The sequence below is a fragment of the Rhinolophus sinicus genome, linkage group LG17, assembly GCF_036562045.2.
Source record: "Rhinolophus sinicus isolate RSC01 linkage group LG17, ASM3656204v1, whole genome shotgun sequence".
Classification (NCBI taxonomy): Eukaryota; Metazoa; Chordata; class Mammalia; order Chiroptera; family Rhinolophidae; genus Rhinolophus; species Rhinolophus sinicus.
In genome coordinates this window covers 12,416,158-12,439,217 of record NC_133766.1, presented here as the reverse complement: position 1 = coordinate 12,439,217, position 23,060 = coordinate 12,416,158, and the positions used below count along the sequence as shown (strand labels likewise).

Below are 23,060 nucleotides of genomic sequence, written 5' to 3'. Positions count from 1 at the left end.
GAATACTAAGAAAAGGGACGGACAGTGCTTTGTAAGCACACTGTTTGATGATGACACTATCTGGAATCCTGACCCATTCCTCTACCTGGTCTCCTCACAGATGCTTTCCAACCCATGCTCTACAAATGATTTTAAATCAAAGATTTTTAAGTCAAATTTACTATATTTCTCTACTTCTTAAAAGGACTCAAAGGCTTCTCATTGCTCTTAGTATAAAATCCAAAGTCCTTAACACGGCCATAAAACTCTGTGAACTGGCCTGTCTCCCTGCCTCACTGCTCCCCCTCAGTCTCTGAGCCCTGGCCACAGTGGGCTCCCATCAATCCCTCTTCTCTGCTCCCTCCAGCACGGGGCTTTGTCACAGGCCACTTCCTCAGCCTGGAATGCTCTCCTCCTCCAGGCCCATTCACCTAACTCCTCATTCAGCTTACTTCCTTAGGGAAACCTGACCTAATCCCTTTTGATCTAAATTCAGTCCCTCTCGTAGCCCTAAGTAGCTTATAGCCCCTTTCCTGTGCTACTGTAACTTACATTTATTTATCTAATTATCTGTGTCACTACTAAATGGTCCACTCCATGAAAACAGGCACTGTGTCTGTTTTTTCTCACCACATTTCCCCCACATTGAGCACAGTTACCCGCTACATTGCAGATGTGCAGCCAATATTGGTTGAATAAATGAATATTGAACCAAAACATGACCAACAATGTATTAGTTACTTATTGCCGCATAACAAAATACTCTAAAACATGGCATCTTCAAACAACAATAATCATTCCTTACCTCTCGTAGTTCCTGTGCATCAGGGGTTGGGTAGTGGCTTACTGAGCGTTTTTGCGTTAAGTCATTCATGAGGTTGTAGTCAGACGTCAGTGGGGACTACGTCATCTGCAGGCTCATCTGAGGCTGGAGATCTGCTTCCAAGGTGGCTCCCTCACAAGGCTGACAAGTTGATGCTGGCTCTTGGCAAGAAGTTGCAGTTCTTCCTCATGTGGGCCGCTCTACAGGGTTTCTTGACGGTCCTCACGACATGGCAGCTGGCTTCCACCAGAGAAAACTATCCAAGTGTGCAAGCCAGGAGCTGCAATTTAAAATCGCATACACTGACCGCTGCAGTATTCTATTGGTCGCACGGGTCAGCTCTGCTTCGTGGTGGGACTACACAAGGCCATGAATACCAGGAAGCTCGGATGATTGCCAGCCATCTTGGAGGCTGGCTGCCGCAAATACCTCTGCTCAACACGCACATTTTAAGACCCCTGGTGTATGAAACAGTTGTACAAAGGAGGCAGGGCATCATTCCATTAAGCTTCTCTACCTCCTAGATCTACCCTTGGTTGCCAAATTCAGAAACTCTAGTGAAAGTCCTAAAAGGTGACCTTCTCATACAGGTAGAGCTAATTAGGTTGGTGCAAAAGTAATTGCGGTCTTTGCAATTATTAACCTTTTAAACTGCAAATACTTTTTTCCCCATAGATAAATATTTTCATTTATTTTTTTAATTATTATTTTCAGGTGTCCAAAACAATGTAATAGTTAGACATTTGTACCCCTCACAAAGTGATAACCCCCTCCCCCATCCACTACCCCTCTGACATCACACACAGCCGTTACATTTCCACTGTCTCTATTCCTAATGCTGTACTCTACATCCTGAGACTGTATATATATCAAATTATAGTTGACATTCATTATGATTCAGCTTCATGTGTACAGTGCAGTGGTCAGGCACTTACACAACCCATGAAGTAGTCTCCCTAATAAAACAAGTGTCCATCGGATACCCTACAAAAATCTTTACAACAGTCCCAAACTGTCTTTCATATCCCCATGGCAATCTTGTGGTTACCGGTTGTGCTTTCTAAACCCCTCACCTTCTCCCTCATCCCCACCCCGCCTCCCATTGGTAGATGACTGGATTAAGAAACTGTGGTACATTTATACAGTGGAGTATTACTCGGCCATAAAGAACAATAAAATCTTACCATTTCCAACGATATGGATGGACCTAGAGAACATTATGCTAAGTGAAAGAAGTCAGACAGAGAAAGACAAATACCATGTGATCTCACTTATATGTGAAATCTCAAGAATAGAAGAAATGAACAAACTAATCAGAAAAGTCTCAGAGATATAGAGAAAAAACTAAGGGTTGCTAAACCGCGATTACTTTTGCACCAACCTAATAACAAGTTGCGGCCCCCCCAAAGCCTCTGCCCCATTAGAGTGAGTCACATTCATTTTCCTACTATATCACTTACCTACTGCTGCATAACAAATTACCGCAAAGTGTAACAACACACATTTATCATCTCACAGTTGCTGTGCGTCAAGAATTTGGGCACAATTTAGCTGGGTCCTCTGGCTCAGGGTCTGTCTCTCGAGGCTACGATCAAGGCGTGGGGCTGGGAGCCACACTCATCTCATGGCCCCAGTAAGGCAGTTTCAGTTTTGCACAGGCTGTTGAGTTAAGGGCGTCAGTTTCTCACTGGCTGTTGCCCAGAGGCTGTCCTCTTGGCCACATGGGCCTCTCAATATGACACATCAGGACAGCTGACTTCATTAAAGTGAGCAAGTGACAGAGTGCTAGCAAGAAGGAAATCACAGTCTTTTGTGACCTAATCTTGGAAGTGATATCCCATCACTTTTGACGTATTCTCTTTCTTTTTCCTTACTGGCTTTGGTGTTGTTGTTGTTTCAGTTTATTTAAAATTCTTTTGTTTTATTTCAGTTATTATTGGTTTTTCCTTATTTTGTTTGCTGTATTCTCATCATGAGAAGGCAGTAGGTTCAGTCCACATTCAAGGAGAGGGGGTCACACCACAGAGCGAATACCAGGAAGCTGGGCTCCCTGGGGGCCACTGGCTCACAAGGTCCCCCCAAAGCTCCCTGAGTTAAGCAGTGTCTCCCTGCTTAGCAGAGACTTCCATGTCACATGTCATCCCAGTTTTACTATTTCCTTCTCCTTTGGGGCCAACTCTATAGATAGCCTAACCTAGAGTTTCAATTGACATTCAATATTATTTGATATTAGTTTCAGGTGTACAATGTAGTGGTGAGACATTTATATAATTTATGAAGCGATCTTCCCTGTTAGTCTGGTACCCACCTGGCACTACATATAGTTATCACACTTTTTCTCTTTTCTTAAAAGAACAGACAAAAAAAAACTATAGTTTTTCTGACTTCACACGTAATACAGGCTCATTGTGCAATTCCAACAATGCCAAAATATAAAAGCTATAAATAAAAGTCCCCTAGCATTCCGCCCATATCCCAGAGATAAGTGATATCAATACTTCCAATACAGGTGCTGACATCATATTCTTATTAATTTACCCAAAAGGTATCAAACTCTTCTTCAGGTTTGTGTTTTGTGTTGTGTTGTTTTACTTCACATAGTTCAGCCATCTTGTGATATCATCACATAGATCTACCTCATTCTATTCCTGTACACATTTATCATTATTTAGTCACTCCCTTCCACGGGGTCACTTAGATTTTCAAAAAATTCTTACCTATTATAATATAAACGTTGCTGCAATGTATATATGTGCATATGTGTGGGGGGAGGGGGTATATTTGTATATTTGCATAGTTCCGCAGAACAGTTCTCTAGAAGAAGAATGCTGAATCAAAGCATATTATGAGTGTATTACAAGATGTTCTCCAGAAAGGTTGTACCAATTTCAACTGTTCCAAAGCTGACAGTGAGCATTTGTCAGAGTGAAAAGTCCTGGGTGAATTGGTCTGTTGTCTTTTGCGGGGACCCAAGACCCTGTTGATTGTGGGAACATCTGAAAGCAGTGGGAGAAAAATTCCTCTGTCAAAGGCCACGGTTACAAACACAACACCTCAGATCGATTCTCAACTGATTCTGATTCTGACTCTGCTTGGTGTCTCTGCTACTTCCTGGTGAGGAAATGAAGCTGTGTGGGCCTCATCTACGTAACTCAGCCCACACCACGAGGAGAGTGACACTGAGATGGCTGGGTGTCACAACACTTCTCATCCAGGGCAGGACACTCACGTGACCAATGAATCTGGAACAGACCCACTGATACTCCCATCTGCGTCTTACAGAGGTCACTGGTGATGAAGTTCCCTCCCAAGCAGATGGAGGGGACCCTGCCGGGTCTCTGGGCTGGGTAGGTTCCTTGGTGGAGACTTTCTGACCCACAGTCTTAGCCAGGGTGGGAGGAGCTGGGGAATTCAAAAGCCAGAAACCCCAATAAACAGCTGGCACCTAAAGTCAGACCATTCTGTGTACAAATGCAGCTTCTATGTGTCCCAGTTACAAGACTATACTCACCATCTCCCATAAAAAGGGAGCACTCTGGTGGTGGTGACACGGGTGGACACACGGGTAATAATTCATTGAGCTGTACACGTCCTATGTGAATATTTTACTACATGTAAATTATGCTTAAGAGAAAGGAGGAGAGGGAGGGAGGGAGAGAGCATAAAAGAGAAAGAAAAAAGGGACGAGAAGGGGAGGCAGAGTCACTAGGGGACAAGGTCTCACAGTGCATCCTACCTGCCCCGCCCTAGTGCACCTCTCCTCAGGATGCCGTGAGAACAAAGGACCTATAGACCTTCTGCCCCGAGTTCCAGCCGCTCATGTGGGCCCTGAGTCCTTTGCTCAGCAATGGTGCACCCATCATTCAGTCAACAGTACTAGGGGTGGAGTAACAGAAAATGAGCATTGCACAATAACAGCATGGGCTTATGTAACATTGTGAAGTATTAATGGATGATGTCCTCCCCTCATCCTCCTTTGTATTTTGTGACCTTCACCTCCACCCCACCCCCACCCCCTGCCTGCAGAGAAATAGGAGGCTGCCATCAGTCTCATAGGAGAATTGTCATGATGGAGCCAGAGAAGAAAGACCAAATTGTTGGCTTTTAAATTCAACAGCAATGGTCCTGATGTAACACGGAAAGATAGGATGGAGGGAGGGAGAACGTTTGTTGAGCCAGTCTCCTCCACTCTCCACCATCCTCCCCCTTCCAAACGCCTTCTTCCCTGCTCCCACCCTCCCCACCTGAGAAGATAAAGGGAGAGAGACCAGCTAGATGGGGACTCATAGGAGAGATGCTGAAAGCCATTATCTCCAGGAAGCAGCTGGCTTCAAAAGGAGAAGATGACAGACCCTTAGAAGAGTTTGGGAATTTCAGAGTAGGGGAACTTGAGCAAGTTTCAACTGCACATGTCTAAGTATGCCTAGAACTGAGTAGGTTTATGTTTTCTGCCACCAAAAGAAAAAGAGAACTGAAAGTAGAGACTTTGGAAAAATACAAACTTCTTTTTGCCTATCTGTATTAGTGGGAAGATGCATATTTGCTACAGAAATACAATTCTCTGGAGTGGATGTTTTTGTGTCCTATATCACCTTGATCACGAAAATGCATTTTTATACGCCTAGAAACCATACATGTGTTCTAACTGGACAGTTAAGGGGGAAAAGGGGGGATAGTTATGGCTTCGCTCCTCTGGAGATTTTCATCCAGGGTCAGCTCAGACCCTGAATGGGAAAAATAAACGGCACTAGATTTCCCCCGCTACCCCGGCCAAGAAAGATGTTTCCCAGGCCCCCGTGCCCAGGCCTGCCAGACCAAATCAGGAAAAGAGAACCACCGGACAATGAGGTTCATTTCACAGCCCCTCTTCCTTCCTCATCCCTGAATGTGACTCAGGGCACACCCAGAAACTGGATGAGGGACAGAGGGTTCTGTTTGTTTAACAAGTGCCTCCAGATGGCCTGATAAGGATCAAGCAAAAAGAGACTATGAAGGAAGGGCTCCCCTAAGCTGCATCTACCACTTGGGCCCCTGGACCCCTTCTCTCCTTCCCTTTCCCACATCCCAGCTTAACCTTGGCCTTCCTTATAAGTGGAAATGTCTCTCTTGTTCCACCTGGGCATGGATAGTTCAGTTCTGACAGATGAACTAGGAGATCAACTAGCCAAAGGTCACAGCTAGGGCGCTTTTTTTGTTGGTGGTTTTTTTCAAGTTCACAGGGAGCAAATGAACTTAAGATTCTATGGTTTTCCCCTCCCCAAATGTGTGCTTGGTGAACGGAAGGATGGCGTAATCAGCTGGAATGCAGAAACCTTACCTTAGATAACTCAAATGGTTGGGAAATAGTTTCTAAAGCAAGAGCTATGATGATAACCAATCACAAGGTGGCTGGAGAGTTAGCAAACTTGACTGAAGAGAGAGAATCATTTGAGGCCTAGACAGGGGTTTTAGATTTCACGCCTTATAAGAGGCACAGAACAACTTATTGAAAGCCAGGTGGCTGTAAGACAGCCAAACAAAAAAATAGACTCCCTTTGGTTCACCGAAGATGACACATTGGGAACAGCCAATCTGCTGAAATACTTTTAATTGTGAAAGAAGACAGCATTAATTTGAATATATTTGCTCAAAGTCCTAAGAATTGAAGCCTAAGCCATTTTCATCTTCTGGAAATGGTGTCCAGGCCACACAAGGCAGAGCTTATTTTCATATGGCCTGGTCTGGTTCTAATTGTTTTATCCTAGCTCTTCTTGTCATCGCCAATCACAGATAAGTTTTTTTCAGGGCAAGGATCTTGACCTAGCCTTTGCTTATGAGGCCGCTAGAGTATGCAAATTGGGCTTTGTCATTATTGGAGGACTGAACTAAGCTTGACATCAACCCAATTTCACTTCTTCTTTTCTTTTCCTCAGTTAAAACAACAACCAGTGTGAAGATTGATAAGAAAAGGATTATAATGTGATTTAGACCACAGTTAATGCAGAGATTCAGCGTCGTGACTTTTTGCCTGAACAAAATGAAAGCGAATTGCTGGACCTTAAATTGCTTAATTTAGAACACGAGTAGGAGAACATAAAGAGCCAATTTGTTCATCACTTGCCTGGAACTGAGTAGAAAGCATCTGGTTCTGAAAGCTACTTTACGGTCATCTAAACACATGTTTTATTCCTCAGAATTCTACCTTAAGAAAAAAACAAAAAAGCAAAAAAGCCGTCTATAAAACGACACTTCCTCTTTGTAGACTGCTCACTCCTCTTCCTCAGGCCTGGACGGCAGGACTCCGCTCAGTTTCTGGGTCTTCCAGCTGGTACCCAGGTTGCTATAGAGATCCTAGGAGTGGACTCCAGAGTGAACAGTTGTCTGAGGAGTCTTTGCTTGGGGCCTGAAAACAGCTCAGTGGGAGCAGCAGCAGATGACACAGATTTTTCCAGAGTTAAAATGAAAGCCTCAGGGAGCAAGGATTTGCCTGCTTCTTTCCCAGGCAGAGAAAACCTAGTGAAGAGTTGGTCTCCATCTGACTTTGGCAAATGACCTCAGCAGTACTCTAGTTGTAGTTTCACAAATCATCTCAGGAAAGTCCCACCGGCACGGATAATCTGCTCCCCTGCCCACCCTTCTGTCAAAGTACCCCAGCCTGAGCCAGGGAAGAATTCTGGGACCCCTCGGTTAACCCCATGGGATTTGAGAAGGCCCCTGGGCCCAGAGTGATGGCTAAGGGGATAGATGGAGCTGCAGGCCCGGTTCCCTTCAGCTAAAATGTGCTTGAGGCTGAAAAACATGGGACCAGCTCCTTGGGAGACAAAATCTCCACAGCTGACAAAGGAAGAACACAGGACTATGCCAGGGATTCCAAATTCCAAACGTCTCAGACATTTTTTTTTTAAAGCTGCCTATTTTTTGTATCTATTTTGATATTTATTTGCTTTTACAGAAACTTATTTGGGGGTCACAAGATGAAGAAATATTTCCAGTTTATTTAAATATTTAAAAAGTTCAGAGAACAAGGCTGTAAGGCAGAGTGCCCTGGCCGGCCCTCATGCTGATGGAAGCCCCCACCTCCCTGGCTCCCAGCCTCCTCTTCCCCAGCTGCTGAGGTCCACCCTTACTCCCCTCTGCACTCTGCCTGCTTTGGCCCAGCTGTTTCTTATAGGACTTGCTTGTCCCATGGTCAGTTTTATGTCAGGGGAGACTCAGTTTTTGGTGGACTGACAGGTCCCAGACCAGTAACTTTAAAGCAGAAAGTGACAGCTTTTGTATTTGTGTCAGCAAAACTTGAGTCTATCAGATCGTGGGTCAGAATTTTAGGAGACCTCTAAAGATCAAATCATCCACTACCTCTAAGCAGCATTAAACCATTCCTGAAGGAAAAGATCCCTGTTTTTTAATTGTTTTTGTTTGTTTGTTTTTTATAAGGAAAAAACAAAACAAGTTTACAGCTGAAACATCTTTGCTATCCTTTGGATTCTGAGAAAGAAAAAAAATTGCCCAAGAGTATTCAGAATAGGTAAAAGGCTGCTGAGGTGGCAATTTCTCTTTCCCTCTTCTTTACTGAGTATGAATTGGTTTGGAGCCAGATAGACCTGGGTATAATCCTGGTCATTTATGAGCTCTGCTCCTTGAACAAGTGACTTAAACTAAGACTCAGCTTTGTTTACTATCAGTGGGTTTCTATAAGGAGTAAATGATGCACATCAAGTACTTAAAGCTTCCTTGGCACATAGTAGGAACCCCATAGAGAGGAACTGTTAGTAGTATAGTTGCTAGCACTGCTCCTGCCTCTGAAGGATGTCAGCCTCTGTACCTACAGCAATTAGATACATAATTGTCCTTACAGGGAACCTTCTGGACTCCTGCTCATCTTTGGGCAACCACAATGGCCGACAGGTAGTAACACTGAGAAGTTGTAGGAGAATGGGCTGGGAGGGTCCAGCTAACTTTTGACGAAGATCTGAGAACGATATACTCCCAGTTGGCCATTGGTTTCAGCCCTCTGTTCCCTAACTTTCTCTAAGATAAAGTGGGAATGTGGTTGGACCCATGCCCTTCCCACTTTTAGATACCTGCTAGGGGAAGACTTTTGCTGGTTGGTTGCAGACATTACTTCTCTCCCACGTCTACACTGCCTTTGAAGCACATCCGCCATCGACACTTTGTGTTCAGAGGAGAGGAAGTCCATGTGGAAATATCTGGAAACCATTTCCCTCAGGTCTCAACCCCTTGCAGTTGGAGTCTGAAGAACTCTGTGTCCCTGCTACTTGACACAAACCCCTTCCCTTGGACCCCAGGTGTATTTGACTTATTTGGTGAAGTTTAGGAAATGAGTTGGGATTTAGCCTAATTTGGATGCTTAGCTCTGTTCAGGAGGAAGGCAGTAAGAGCTTATGCAGAAAGGAGAAGAAAAACACATTTCATCAGTGGGAAGGTGTTACTACAGACCAAGGTTTCAGAAAGACTCTTGAACCTGCATGGGGTTCAAGGCCAGTCGAGGAGTCACTCCAGCTGGAAACACCAGGGACTCCAGAGACTCTTATCTTTGATTCCTCCTCCCCTTTATCTCCAAGTGCAAGACCTCATTTATTCACACCCTTCCTGTCTTCCTGTGGCTGCCTTAGCGTTATTTCTTGTCTGAAATATTGTAATATTAATAGGTTCTTAATTTGTTTCGTTGCCCTAAGAACCATATCGCTACCCATTTCCCCATCTGCTTTTCAGGATTTGGTGTCCCAATAGACAGGATGGAAGGAGAAAGCAGGAGAGAGTCTGGAAGAACCGTGGTATAAGAAATATAAGGCATGATCAAACAATGCAGTGAATGTTTAAACTGAAAAAAAATGATTACAGTAAAAGACATATTGCCATTAATCCCCCTCAAAATACTCCCCCTCGCTTCAAGCACACTTGTCCTATCGCTCTTGCCACTTTCTGAAGCAGTTCTGGAAGTCCTCTTTCATGAGTATCTTTTGTTACGCTGTCGTGGCTGCCTCAAGGTCCTGAGTTGATTCAAAATGTTTCATTTTGACTTTGGGGAAGAGCCAGAGGTCATACGGTGCCAGGTTCAGTAAATAAGGTGGATGAGCACACACCGTAATGGTTTTATTTGACAGAAATTGCTGTACCAGAAGTGATGTGTGACACGGAGCCTTTCTGTTGTGATCACAAAATAGGGTGAATGCTGCTGCCAAGTGCCATCCCAACAGAAAGGCAGGGAACTTCAATACGGGAAGCGGTGCATCGAAGCTTAGTAACACTGTGACAAGTTTCAACTTGTTCAGTGAAATCAGTTGGGTGTGAGCTATGGTTGAGAGAAGGTGTGTTTCAAAGCATGCTGTAAATCATGGATCAAGAACAACTCATTAGCATGAAGTGGACAAATGGTTTCATCCTCCATCATGACAATGCTCCATGTCACACATCACTTCTGGTACGGCAATTTCTGTCAAATAAAAACATTACAGTGTGTTCTAATCCACCTTATTCACCAGATCTGGCACCGTGTGACTTCTGGCTCTTCCCCAAAGTCAAAATGACCATGAAAAGTAAACATTTAGAATTGACTCAGGACATCAAGGCAGCCACGACAGTGCAACTAAAGACACTCATGAAAGAGGACTTCTAGAATAGCTTCAGAAAGTGGCAAGAATGACAGGATAAGTGTGCTTGAAGCAAGGGGGAGTATTTTGAGGGGTATTAATGGTAATGTGTCTTTTATTATAATAATTTTTTTAAACATTCACCATATTGTTTGATCACACCTCATAGATGTCCCACCTACAGCTTGTAAGCAGACAATCTGAAAAGATAGGCAGGGAAGTATAAAAACTCTAGTTAGTGGAAAATTACAATAGATTCTAAAGCAGGAAGTTCAGTGTTTTGTGTAAAAGGGGACTTCCACAACACTTAATAGTCCTAGACCGAGTGTCATGAATTTTATGTTTAATTGCACCCCAGTGTAATAAACCATCTGCAAAGCTTTTGTGTGATAAGAATTCTAAGAAATACATGGCTACAAACTTGAGAGCAGACAAACCAGAAGCCAAGAAAAAACTGAGTGGAGCTTGGACAGAAGTGGAATTGAGAGTCCAAGGGTCTGGCTGAGGAGGTGGCACCCAGCATGCGCTGAGACTTTTGCTCAGAGCAGCCTGGAGTAGGAGGGAAGGAATGGCCAAACAGAGAATCAGCACCCCACGAAGCAAACAAAGAATACTTGTTCATTTTTCTGTCATAAATTTGGAAATCCAAAAGCACCCACTGCATTCAGCAGCTGGTTGACACTTTTACATAACATTTTATTTCAATCTCAGGGTAAACCAACAAGTTAGGCACCGTTCTTATACCTATTTTGCAGATAAGGAAATGGAGGGTCTTGAGAATTGGAGTGACTTATGAAACTTTGCTTAGGAAGTCCATGACAGAGCCAAGATTTGAATCCAGGATTTCTGGCCCCACGATGCTTCCTTGGTTAAAACGGGATGAGAGAGGACCACAGATGGTTAAGTGCTTCCAAGGAACTCAGGGGCATGGCTGGGGGCAGAAGTCACTGAGGCACCTCCAAACCCTGACTCTGACCAGCGAAGGCTCCCTGGAAAACCTAGGGGGACTTGGAAACAGGTTCCCAAATGCCCTCCTCTGGAATGATGCTGGGAATGTCTGCTGAGGAAGTCTATGATAGATGTAGGACAAGAATAGAAGGTGTCAGCAGAGGGGGCTCCAGTTCACAGCAGATGTGGCCAGGATTTAGGCTCCACAGATGGCCGCAGCAACTTTCAGGAGCAATAGGACACAATCTGTCAGGGGTGGCAGGAGGAGGGAGAGACCATGTGTGTCTGACATTTAATACAGGACTGATTACAGAATTTGCAGGGCCCTGTGCAAAATGAAAATGTGACCTCTTGCTCAGAATTATTAAGAGCCTCAAGATGGTGACAGCAGAGAATTAAATTAAACCAAGCATGGAGACATTCTAAGCCTGGGGTCCTGTGTGACTGCACAGGTCACATGCCCTATTATATTTGCATCTGGCTTCACTTCCAACTGCCATTGTAACTGTGTTTCGGGAAGAGGAGTGTTGAAAAAAAGAGGTGCTATAAGCAGAACAAAGATTCTGACTTCTCTTTCTTCCCCAAATTCACTCAAAATAGCTGAATTATAATAGCCACCTTTATCAAGAAGGCACTCTGTTCTAGGCACTTGACTCCTCCCACAAAACACCTTCCTACATAAGAAAAGTGAGGCTGCAAGAGGCTGTAAGACCCACAGCCAGCTAGAGGAAAGTCAAAATTCAAACACAGGCCTCTGGACTCCAGATTTCCCCCCTCTGGACATTTCCTCTACTTTTGAACCCTGAAATAAATGGAGATTTTAGGAGCTTCTGGCAGGAACACAAATAGTCCCATACTAGGTCAGTGTTTATATGTAACTTTCATAATTTTTAGTCATATTTTCAATCCATATATGTTACTATTTACCTAATATTGTCCTTTCATTAATTTTAAATTTTTAAATAAAGTTTAGCTTTCTTATAAAATACAGTAACTGTGACATTGTAGGTTTGGTGTGCCAGCTATACAATTTTTTTTCTAATACACATTAAAATAAATAAACTCTCTGTCCCATCTATTCTACTTTAACAAATACTTTCACGGATGTGTGAGATGATATACACACAAGAAGATTCACTGCAATGTCGTTATGATAGCATATAATTGGAAAAGGCCTGACTATCCCTCAACAGGGAACTGGTTATATGAAGGAAACTACACAGCCATAGAACAAAGCAGGAAGTTCTTTACATGCTGATAAGGAACTATTGTTGAGAGAAAAGAGCATAGTGCAAAATTGTGTAGGTATAAATGGGGGGAGACAGGAGACAGGGTCTCCATCTTACATGCTTAAAATCTTTTCTGAGAGGAGAGTGCCAATACACTAATATAAATGGTTCCTATTGGGTGGGAAGAATTAGGCAGCGATGGAGGAAATTTTACCATATTTGTGGAACCATGTGACTGTACTATTTGTCCAAAATATTAAATGAATTAAAATAATACAATAATTGTTATGATAGAAATGTTCATCCATGTATGGCCTAAAATCATTTTAGGAGTCATCAGAAGTATGTGTCCCTATCTGGGGATATTACTGCTCTGGTGGGTTGGACACTGTACTCCACACTCCACCCATGTGCTCACATGATTGGGGTGAGAGCTTTGCTGTACCAAACAGGTGAAAAGTCCTGGACAGGGTAAGCCAACCCTAGTGCCGAGAAGAAAGTGGAAGAACCCTGCTACTAAGAAAGACTCTTCAGGACAGAGATCCAAATGGCAGAGCAGATAAACACTGTGCCTGCTTTCTTCCATGAACACATCAAAATTACCACTAAATTATAGAGCAGTCAACCTGGACAGCAATTTGAAGTCTAGCTGAATAGAAATTTTATAACTATGTATATAAAGAAGAAGCCATGTCGAGACTGGTAGGAGGGGCAGAGACGAGGAACAGGCTGATCCCAAACCTCCATGTGGCCGTTGAGAAGCAGGAAGGATATCTCAGCCATGGAGGTTCTCACCCCTGGAGGAGCAAGGGACAGCCCCAGCCCCACACCAGGCTTCCCGCCCTGGAGTACTAGTACTGGGAAGAGGAGCCCTCACAACATCTGGCTGTGAAAAACAGCGGGGATTCCCACCATCTGAGTGGGATGGAAGGCTGCAGGAGACCCAGATGTCCCCTTAAAGGGCCCGAGCACAGACTCACTCGCTTGCAGGCACTCACCTTGGGTTCTGGCAGAGGGATGGTGACTCAGGGAGCATTGGAGGCATATGGGGGGCAGACTGAGGTGTGTGGCTGCAGTAAGAGGACTGGAGGACAGTTGCCATTTTCCCTGTGTGGGGTCCTTCTCCTGTGCAGCTGGAGAGGGGTACCATCTTTCCTGTATTGAGCCCGCCCTACAAGACTAAACCTGAATCTGATTGGCCTGGTGAGCTCCACTCTTCCGCCCTGCTAACTTTGCTGGGATCACGCCCCCACCCAACTTGTGCACTGCTAGAGGCACTTTCTCCCAAGTAGCCAGCCCCATCCACATTGAACTTTTTCTTGGGAAACTATCGGAGCCTGTGGGCCCCAGGCAGGTGGCGACTGACCTCGTTATGCACTGAGACTTTTGCTGAGTAGCTCCAGGCTCAGCACTGGCACCAAACCAGAGTCTACATTAACCTGGTGACCACAACTCTTCCTACTCTAGTGACTACCTGAGACCCTGCCTCATACAACTTGCACAAGGCTTTATCAGTGGCTGAATCTTAAGGAATCCAGCAGGTGGCAGCAGGCCTTGGGGTGTCCTGATATTTTGCAGAGAGCTAAAGTGAGGCTGAGTACTGGTAGCATCTGTCCTTGGTTCAGAGCATGGCCTTCCCACACACCTCCAACATTAGCACAGGCAGCAAACAACTGCGGATCACTTTGTAGCTCCTACCAGATAGTCCACAGCTGGTCACAGGCAGTGGCTGACCTGGGGCTACACCAGAGGCCCTCCCAAGAGGCCCCAGAAACAACATACTTGGAGGTTGGCTTCAGACCACAGCAGAACATTGCCCAATTAGCCCCACAAGCAGCACACACAAAGGGCAGTCTCAACAGGCATGAGGGTCTGTTGGGGCAAATCCAACAGTGGGGTAAGCTGCCCCTCTCCCCCAGCAACCCATAAGCTGTGGACATGGCCAAAACCACAGCCACTCAGCCTGAGGTTCAACACCACCCAGTGACATTCCAATAGAAATCAAGGCTCAACTATAACAAAATGGTACACACAACCCATACAAGGGACACACCTAGAACACCCAGAGCAGGTGACCAGGGGGAATATGCTAGGGCCCCACAGAACCCCTACTACATAGGGCCACCAAGCAAGACTGGGAGACATAGAGGAGCTATCTATCTACTTAATACTAGAAACAAACACAGAGGGGCAGCCAAAATGAGGAAACAAAGAAATACATCCCAAATGAATTACATAACTTCCTGGTCTACCTTTCAGTGAAGTTTTCTCAAAAAAGCAGAAGAGTTTGCTTCGACCCAACTTGTTTTTAGTAAACTCACACTAGTTCCTAAAGGTCCCAGCTTCCATTTTGGTTTTCAGTGACTTTGTTTACTAATCTATATTTTAGAATTCTTCCCAGGGATCAGCCAGCAAATGTTTGATATCGTTTTTTAGAATTCATGCTTTTTAGAAAAGTGAAATCACGCCATGCTGGCTTTCTAACGTCTGTCCCTGAAAAGTGTTACTGAAAAGGTTTTAGGGGTTATACTTCCAAAACCTTTGGGTTCCTGGGATTTAGTGAATCTGGATTTGATAACTGGAATTTCTTTAAAAGAGCTATCAGCTTTCCCACCATCTCTGCCTGCCTCTTCATCCCCTGTGCAACTCGGGAACAAAGTACGAGCTAGGGAGTTCTGCTTTCTCTTTGAGATCTGCTAGCATGGCACCATCTGCACCAAGCAGTGACCCTCCCTGCTCTTCCTCTGACACTAAGGAGCTCTTTGTGTTGTCCTTGGTATTTGTTACAGCCTCAGCTCACTCTGGGCTTCAGTTTTCCCTATACTTTGCCTTTGATCTCTGGCCCGCATTTGGATGTTTCCTTGGTCAGGAGCCATGTCCGCCATCATTTGTGTTTGTCTGGCCTCCTGAGAGAGTTCCCTGGGGAGTCCCATTGCCTCCCCATGTCCTTCACCTCTGGGATCCCTGAGCACTACTATCTGGTTATGTTTGTTTCTGAGACTCTCCCATGTCTCTTAAGCAATCATTGTTTTAGAGCTAGGGGCCAGGGATGCACATCTATTTATCTTTTATCAGCCAAGGATTGCTTTTTTTGTTTTATTGGGGGAGGGAGTTGTTTGGGTTTTTTTGTTTTGTCTTGTTTTGTTTTTGTTGTTGTTGTTTTTGGGGGGCATACAACAAAACTAACTGAAACAAACTTAAGCAAACACTGAAATTTATTCTAAGGGCCTACAAATGTCTCTCAGAGGCTACAGGCAGGAATTCAGGTGGGCCTCAGGAAAAGTTGGATTTAGGGACTGGAATATCCCTGGGTTTCACTGTCTCTGTCTCGTTTCTGATTCTCACAGGGCACCTGCTTCATTCTCTCTCTATGCAGACTGCTTTCTGGACCTCATGGCCGGACATGGTAGAACCCTAGCTCCTAAGTTGATGTATCCTGATTCTAGCTCCCCAAAGAGATGAGCCTGCTGTCTCTCAGTTTTAAATCCCGATTGATAGGAGATAGAAGCTAATTGGTCCAGCTCGTCAGATGGTCCAACCAGCCCACCATGGTCCAATCAACCGGGAATCATGCAGTTCAAATGTGACCACAGGGCCCACTCTCCTGCTATGGGTTAAATGGACAATTCCTAGAAAAGCGGGGGGAGGAATACAGTCTAACTGAGTGTCTACTATTCATTCATTCATTCATTCATTCATTCATTCGGCAAGTATTTATCTTATGTCCAGACACTGTTTTAGTTGTTAGAGACACTTCAGGGGAAGCAAAAGAGAATCTTCAAAAATCCTCTTTTGTGAAATATTTCTAACTCTTCTGTACCCTGCCCCTTTTTTATATTATGACATGGCCAGTTTCTACTTTTTTTCATATCAGTAACTGTCTTGTTTAAAGCAGCATTTCCCCTTGGATACCCACTGACTCAGAAATCTGCCTACCTGCAGTAAACATGCTAAAGAAAAACATAAATGAATTATCCAGTGATCTGACCTTCCTAAGGAGAAAGACCCATGGAGTATTAAGTGTGTCCAAGGGAGATGCAAACTTCAGCGCTGGCTCTGTGACTAGAGCAAATTTAGTGGATGTGGATTATGGAGAGAAGACACAGGAATGAAAAGGCCAATCACATCCAAAAAGAGAAAGTGACAAGATGGACACAACTAGAATCAAAACAGATCAGCCATAGTGTTTAAAATGTTTTTTAGATCAGTGCATATTTACTAAGCTTTCAATATACAATGTTAGGTGCTAGGCCCTACGGGAAATGTAGAGAAATAGCACACTCCATGCCTTCCAAGAGCTTTATAGCTAGCTGAATACATAAGGTGGAAAACAGATAATGTAACACAGAGTGCTTGTGTTTTGGGGTGTGATCATAAATGCTATAGGAATTCAGAAAAATGAAAATTGCTGAGACTTACAGGTCAGGGATGGCTTCAGGTAGGAGATGAGTCTGAGCTGGGCTCCTAAGGATTGGCAAGATTCCTATGTGCAGAAAACAAGTCAAAGAACAATTTTATAGTGACGATCTAGAGTATTTACCTGTCCTACCCAGGGTTCAGAGCTTTAATCATTGTGTTCATGCATTATTCATTCATCAAACTTTCACCGAGTGCCCACCCGTGTAGGTGACAGATATTCTGTATATAAAGGGCACAAAGATGGAAATGATCCTGGTCTCTAGTATGCTTTATGTGAGGGTTCTTTAAAAGAACAGGCATTCTACATGCCCTCATTTTGATGAGAGGATGGATACATGTAAGCAACCAAATTGTGACAGTGACTTTAAAAGCAGCATTGATATTTAGCACATATTTTGAGACTCTACCATAAGTTAGGCACCAAGACAGGTTGGGAAAATCAGACATAAGTCCTGTACTCCTGGAGCTTACAGTCTAGGTGAGAGACAGTCACTTGAACAAGTAATTACAATCGTGTATGGTTAACACACATAGTAGTTAGAGAGAGGCTGCTCTGAAAGCACAAGGCAGGAATAACTAACGTGGCTGGCGACTCACAGAAGGAGAAGACTGAAACTCTACAGCTGTGGCAGGCAGAATTCTAAGATGACCGCCCATGATCACTGCCCTTGTGAAATCCCCTCCCCTTGAGTGGGCAGGGCCTGTGACGCGCTACTGACCCCAAGAATATGGCAAAGGTGAAGGAAGTTTTGCAGACGTAATTAAGATCCCTAACCAGCTGGCTTTAAATTAATCAAGAAAGAGATGTATCCTGGGTGGGCCTGACCTAACTAGGAAGGTCTTTTAAAAGTAGGTCTGAAGGTCAGAGACTCAAGGAAATAGAGACTCTCTCCATTGCTGGCCTTGAAGAAGCAAGCATTGTGAATTCTACAGCTACAAAGGGATGAATTCTACCAACAACATGAGGGAGCTACAGAGCAGGTCCCTCCCCAGTCCGGCCTTTGGATGAGAATGTAACCTGACCAACACCTTGGTCTTAGCCTTGTGACCTTGAGTAGAGGACAGAGCTAAGCCATGCCTGGACTCCTGACCTCTGAAAACTAGGAGATAGTAGATGTGTATTATTTTAAGCACCAAGTTTGTGGTAACTTATGCAGCAACAGAAAACTAATACAATGATCGATTAGACAGGACTAACTTAAGATGTTTTCCTGGAGAAGGAAGAGTTAGCACTGAGGCTTTCAACTAGCATTGCTGACCAAGAGGACCCACGTTGAGTTTTCTGTATCTTCCCTGTGAAATCCAGGCCAAGTTTGTATATAATAAATGAGGTCTCCCTGCCCACCTCCTGAGGATTTCCTGTGTGGTACCCAATGTAAATATCTACTTAATGTTAGAATTAAGGGCATAGAAAGTAGTGTATACTTTTCCCTGCTATTATAAATGTACCTACCTCACTCTATGCAAATAATATGATACAGACAAACTCTATAATTTTTTTTGAGGTAGGATTCAATTTTCATCACTTTTGGTTCATTTAACCAATTAGCCAAAGCCTAGCACAGGGTACCTGCCATGTGCTAAAAGTATGTTATGTGTGATGAAAGACTGAAGGAAACGACACGTTTCTACCTTTTGAGGAGCTTGAGTGAGAAGCTTCATGTAGAATAAGTTAAATAACAGGAGATCCAAGATGGTGCAATCGATAAATGCTGTGCTTGCCTCATCCTGTGAACACATCAAAATTGCAACTAAATTATAGAACAATCATCCTGGAGAACCATCTGAAGTCTAACTGAACAGAAATGTTATAACTAAGGATACAAAGAAGCCATGTTGAAACTGGTAGGAGGGATGGAGACGAGGAACGGGCTGGCTCCAAACCTCCAAGTGGCGGATGAAAATTGAGAGGGAACACAGAGGTTCCCCCCAGAGGAATGAGGGACCCCAGCCTCACACCAGCCTCCCCAGCCCAGAGTACTGGCACCAGGAAGAAGAGCCCCCACAACTTTTGGCTGTGAAAAACAGTGGAGTTTCTGACCTTCTGGGTGGGACAGAAGGCAGTGGGAAACCCAGATATCCTCTTAAAGGGCCCGCACAGGTACTCACCCTGGGCTCCGGCAGAGGGACGGTGACTGGAGGCATCAAAGACATATGGAGAGAGACTGAGTTGTGTAACTTCCAGGCGAGGACCGGAGGGACAGTCCCCTTTTTCCCCCTGTGGAGTCCTTCCCCAAGCAGCCGGCAGGTAAGCGCCATCTTTCCTGTGTTGATCCCGCCCCCACAGGCCAAATGTGAGTCTGATTGGCCTGCTGAGCTCTGCTACTCCACCTTGCTGACTCACTGAGACCCTGCCTCACCCTACTTGAGTACCACAGGTGGCTTTATCAGAGGCTGAAACTTATGGCAGCTGGCAGGTTGCAGCAGGCCTTGGGGTGTCCTGATATTTTGCAGAGCTACCCCAGACCCGTTACTGGTGGCAGACGGTCCTCAGTTCGCAGCGCAGGCTCTCCAATGTCCCTCCAGGGTCAGCACAGGCAGCGACTAACCATTGTAAACAATGCTGCCAGGTAGTCCGCAGTCAGTCACAGGCAGTGGCAGACCTGGGCCTGCACCGGAGACCCTCCCAAAAGGCCCCAGAACCAACATACTTGGAGGTTGGCTTCAGACAACAGCAGAACATTGCCCAGTTAGCCCCACAAGTGGCACACACAAAGGGCTGTCTCAACAGACACCAGAGCCCACTGGGGCAAATCCTGCTACAACCAAGATTACTCTACACAGCAAGGCTATCATTTGAAATCGAAGGACAGATAAAGAGCTTCCCAAATAAGAAAAAGTTAAAGGAGTTCATCTCCACCAAACCAATATTACGAGGAATTTAGAGGGACTTCTTTAAGATGGGGGGAAAAAAAGATAAAAAATATGATAATAAAGTGGCAATAACTACATATCTATCAACAATTGCTTTCAATGTGAGTGGGTTAAATGCTCCAGTCAAAAACATAGGAGGGCTGAATGGATAAGAAAACAAAACCCTTACATATGCTGCCTGCAAGAGACTCACTTCAGATTGAAAGACACAAACAGATGGAAAGTAAAGGGATGGGAAAAGTTATTTCATAGACATAGAAATGAAAAAAACAAAGCTGAAATAGCAATAAGTATATGATACAAAACAAACTTTAAAACTGTAACAAGAGACAAAGCTGTAACAAGAGACAAAGCATGACCCCAGTAATCTCACACCTGGGTATTTATCTGAAGAAACCCAGAACACTACTTCAAGGGGAGGGGACGTGTGCACCCATATGTTCATTGCAGCATTGTTTACAATGGCCAAGGTGTGGAGGGAGCCTCCGTGTCCGTTGACGGATAAATGGATAAAGAGGAGGTGGTACATATATACAATGGAATATTGCTCGGCCAGGGAAGGGGCTGGGTTCTTGCCATCTGTGGCAGCATGGATGGAACTGGAGGGTATTGTGCTGAGTGGAGTGTGTCAGATAGAGAAAGACAGATGCAATGTGATTTCGCTTATATGTGGAATCTAAGGAACAAAATAAACAAACAAAACAGAAACCGACTCATAGATACAGAGAACATTTTGGTAGTTGCCAGATGGGAGGGAAGTTGGGGTGGTGGGTAAAAAAGGGGAAGGGATTAAGAAGTACATATTGGTTGTTACAAAGTATTCATGGGGATGTAGGGTATAGCATAAGAATTATAGTCAATAACATTGTAATAACTATGTATGGAGTCAGGTGGGTACTAGAGTTATTGGGGTGATAGATGGGAGGGGGGTTGAGGGTCAGGATAAAAAAGGTGAAGACATTAAGAAGTACAAATTGGTATTTACAAAATAGTCATGGGGATGTAAAGAAAAGCATAAGGAATATAAGCAATAATATGGTAATAACTGTGTATAGTGCCAGGTGGGTACTAGATTAGTCAGGGGGATCACTTCTTGAATTATATAACTGTCTAACCACGATGCTCTACACCTGAAATTGATATAAAAATAATATAGAATGTCAACTGTAACTGGAAAATTAAGAAGTGGAGGGGGCGGGGTGGAGTGAAAGGCAATAAGTGGTCCAAATTTGCAGGTATAAAACAAATAAGCCGTGGGGATGTAATGTACAGCATGGAGAATAGTCAATAATATTGTGATAACGTGGTACGGTGCCAGAGGTTGCTGGACTCATTATGGTGATCACGTCTTTAGGTATATAAATGTTGAATAACTATGGTGTACCCCTGAAACTAATATAATATTGTATGTTAACTATATTTTAAATAAAAATCTTTTTTTAAAGTTAAAGAACAATGAAACACTAAACTCTAAAAGTTGGGGTGAAGAGATAATTGCTGAATGCCAAGGAGTAATGAGAATAATGTGTTTGATTACGCAGGCTCCTCCCTCAGAGAAAAAGGAAAACATTGGGAATGTTCTTAGCTTCCAGCTGAATGAATGCATGTAATAGGAGTTTGCGATCTGTTAGCTAATCATAGGTAAATCTTGTTCATTCAGAATTTTGGAATAATTTCGAAGACAGTGAGCTGAAACTTGGAGTTATCCAACTAATGTCTCAACAAACTTTATTCACCAAATAATGTTTACTGAACCCCTATGTCAAGTGCTGTGCTAGAAATTGAGAATACAGTGGTATATCTGTCAGAATATTTTAAACTGTAAATAACAGAAAACCCCATTCAAATGACTTAAACAATAAACAAATTTATTCTCACCAGTCAAGAAATCCTGGGGTAGGTCAGCTCCGAGATTGGTTACCATAGGAGCTCAGCCACGTAATCAAGGTTCCAGGTTCTTCTTAGTTTTGCATTCTCTTTCAGACAATGGCTTGTTCTCAGTTGGCTCCCCTCATGGTCACAAGAGAGCTGCCACTATTCTGGGCATGTCATCACAATACAGTCCACGTGAGAAGGAAGTACTGCTTCTTCCTGTGTCTTTTTTTTTTTTTAGGAAAAAAATATGTCTTTCCCAGAAATCCTCAGCAGACTTCCCCTAACATTTATTAACCAGAATTATATCTCATGCTTGTGCCTAACCCAGTCAGAACCCCACTCCCTGGGGCAACGTTGGGGGCTTCTCTCTCCTGAAGCACGTGGTCTCAGGACAGTGGAGATTTGAACAGAGCCGGGGTTCTCCATGGAGGAAGGGAAAAGAAGGATGGCTGGAAAGGCCGCCCACTGACAGTATCAGTGAGTGTGGTGATTAAAGATGGGAACGACTGCTCTCGCTGGGGGATAGAAACAATCTGACGGAGGATATACAGTTACAACTGTGACAAACATTGTGCTGTTAGAGGATAGCAGGGTGATCACAGCAGGGTAATGGGTCATGACAGGCCATTCAGAGGAAGTGAAAGATGAGTAGGAACCAGTCAGGCAGAGGGTTGTGGGGAGAGCATTCCAGGCGGAGGGAACAGGCCTGGCTGGCTTGAGAGCAAGAAAGGAGATCACTGCAGGGGAACCCTGGGAGGGAGGGAGGGAGAGAGGGCGGGAGAGAAGGAAAGGAAAGGGTGCGGAATGAGCATGGGGCAGCTCGCAGGGTCCTTCCTGCACCACGGGAAGGAATGTGGATTGTATCCTAAGAGCAGGGCAAGGGCACTGAAGGTTTGAAAACGGGCATGACATGATCCAGCTCGTGTTTTTAAAAGACCAGTCTGCTTGCTGTGTGGAGAATGGACAGAAGGACAAGAAGAGGTCAGGAGACTACAGGTCCATCTAATGGTGGTTTGGCAACTGGAGGGATGAGGGGACAATGGACAGAATTGAGTATGAATGGCCTTGTCGTGCTCTGGAGGATACAAGGCTGGGGCAGTCCCTGGACCTCCTCCCCAGGTGCAGGGTCTGTCCCAGGGGCTAAGACACGCCTGCATATACGGAACTCTGCTTGGGCGGAGAGCAGTGAGGTACCACGTGGGAGTTCAGAAGAAGGTGAGATCACAGCTTTGGGAGCTTGAGGGTCGGTCTGAGTATAAGGGCTGCTTCTGAAGGATGGTGGTATTTGAGCAGGGCACCAAAGGCTGTGCAAAGTGAGTATGA

At 44.4% G+C, this 23,060-nt stretch overlaps 1 long non-coding RNA gene across 1 annotated transcript; it reads right to left on the bottom strand.

Moving 5' to 3' along the window:
- Window positions 1–762: 762 nt before the first annotated feature.
- On the bottom strand, window positions 763–21,857 carry LOC141569371 (uncharacterized). Its single transcript, XR_012492936.1, has 3 exons — window positions 21,741–21,857; window positions 16,989–17,052; window positions 763–1,082 (listed from the first exon to the last, which is right to left on the bottom strand). It is a non-coding gene; the product is annotated as an uncharacterized LOC141569371 (long non-coding RNA).
- Between the last annotated feature and the right edge of the window lie 1,203 nt (window positions 21,858–23,060).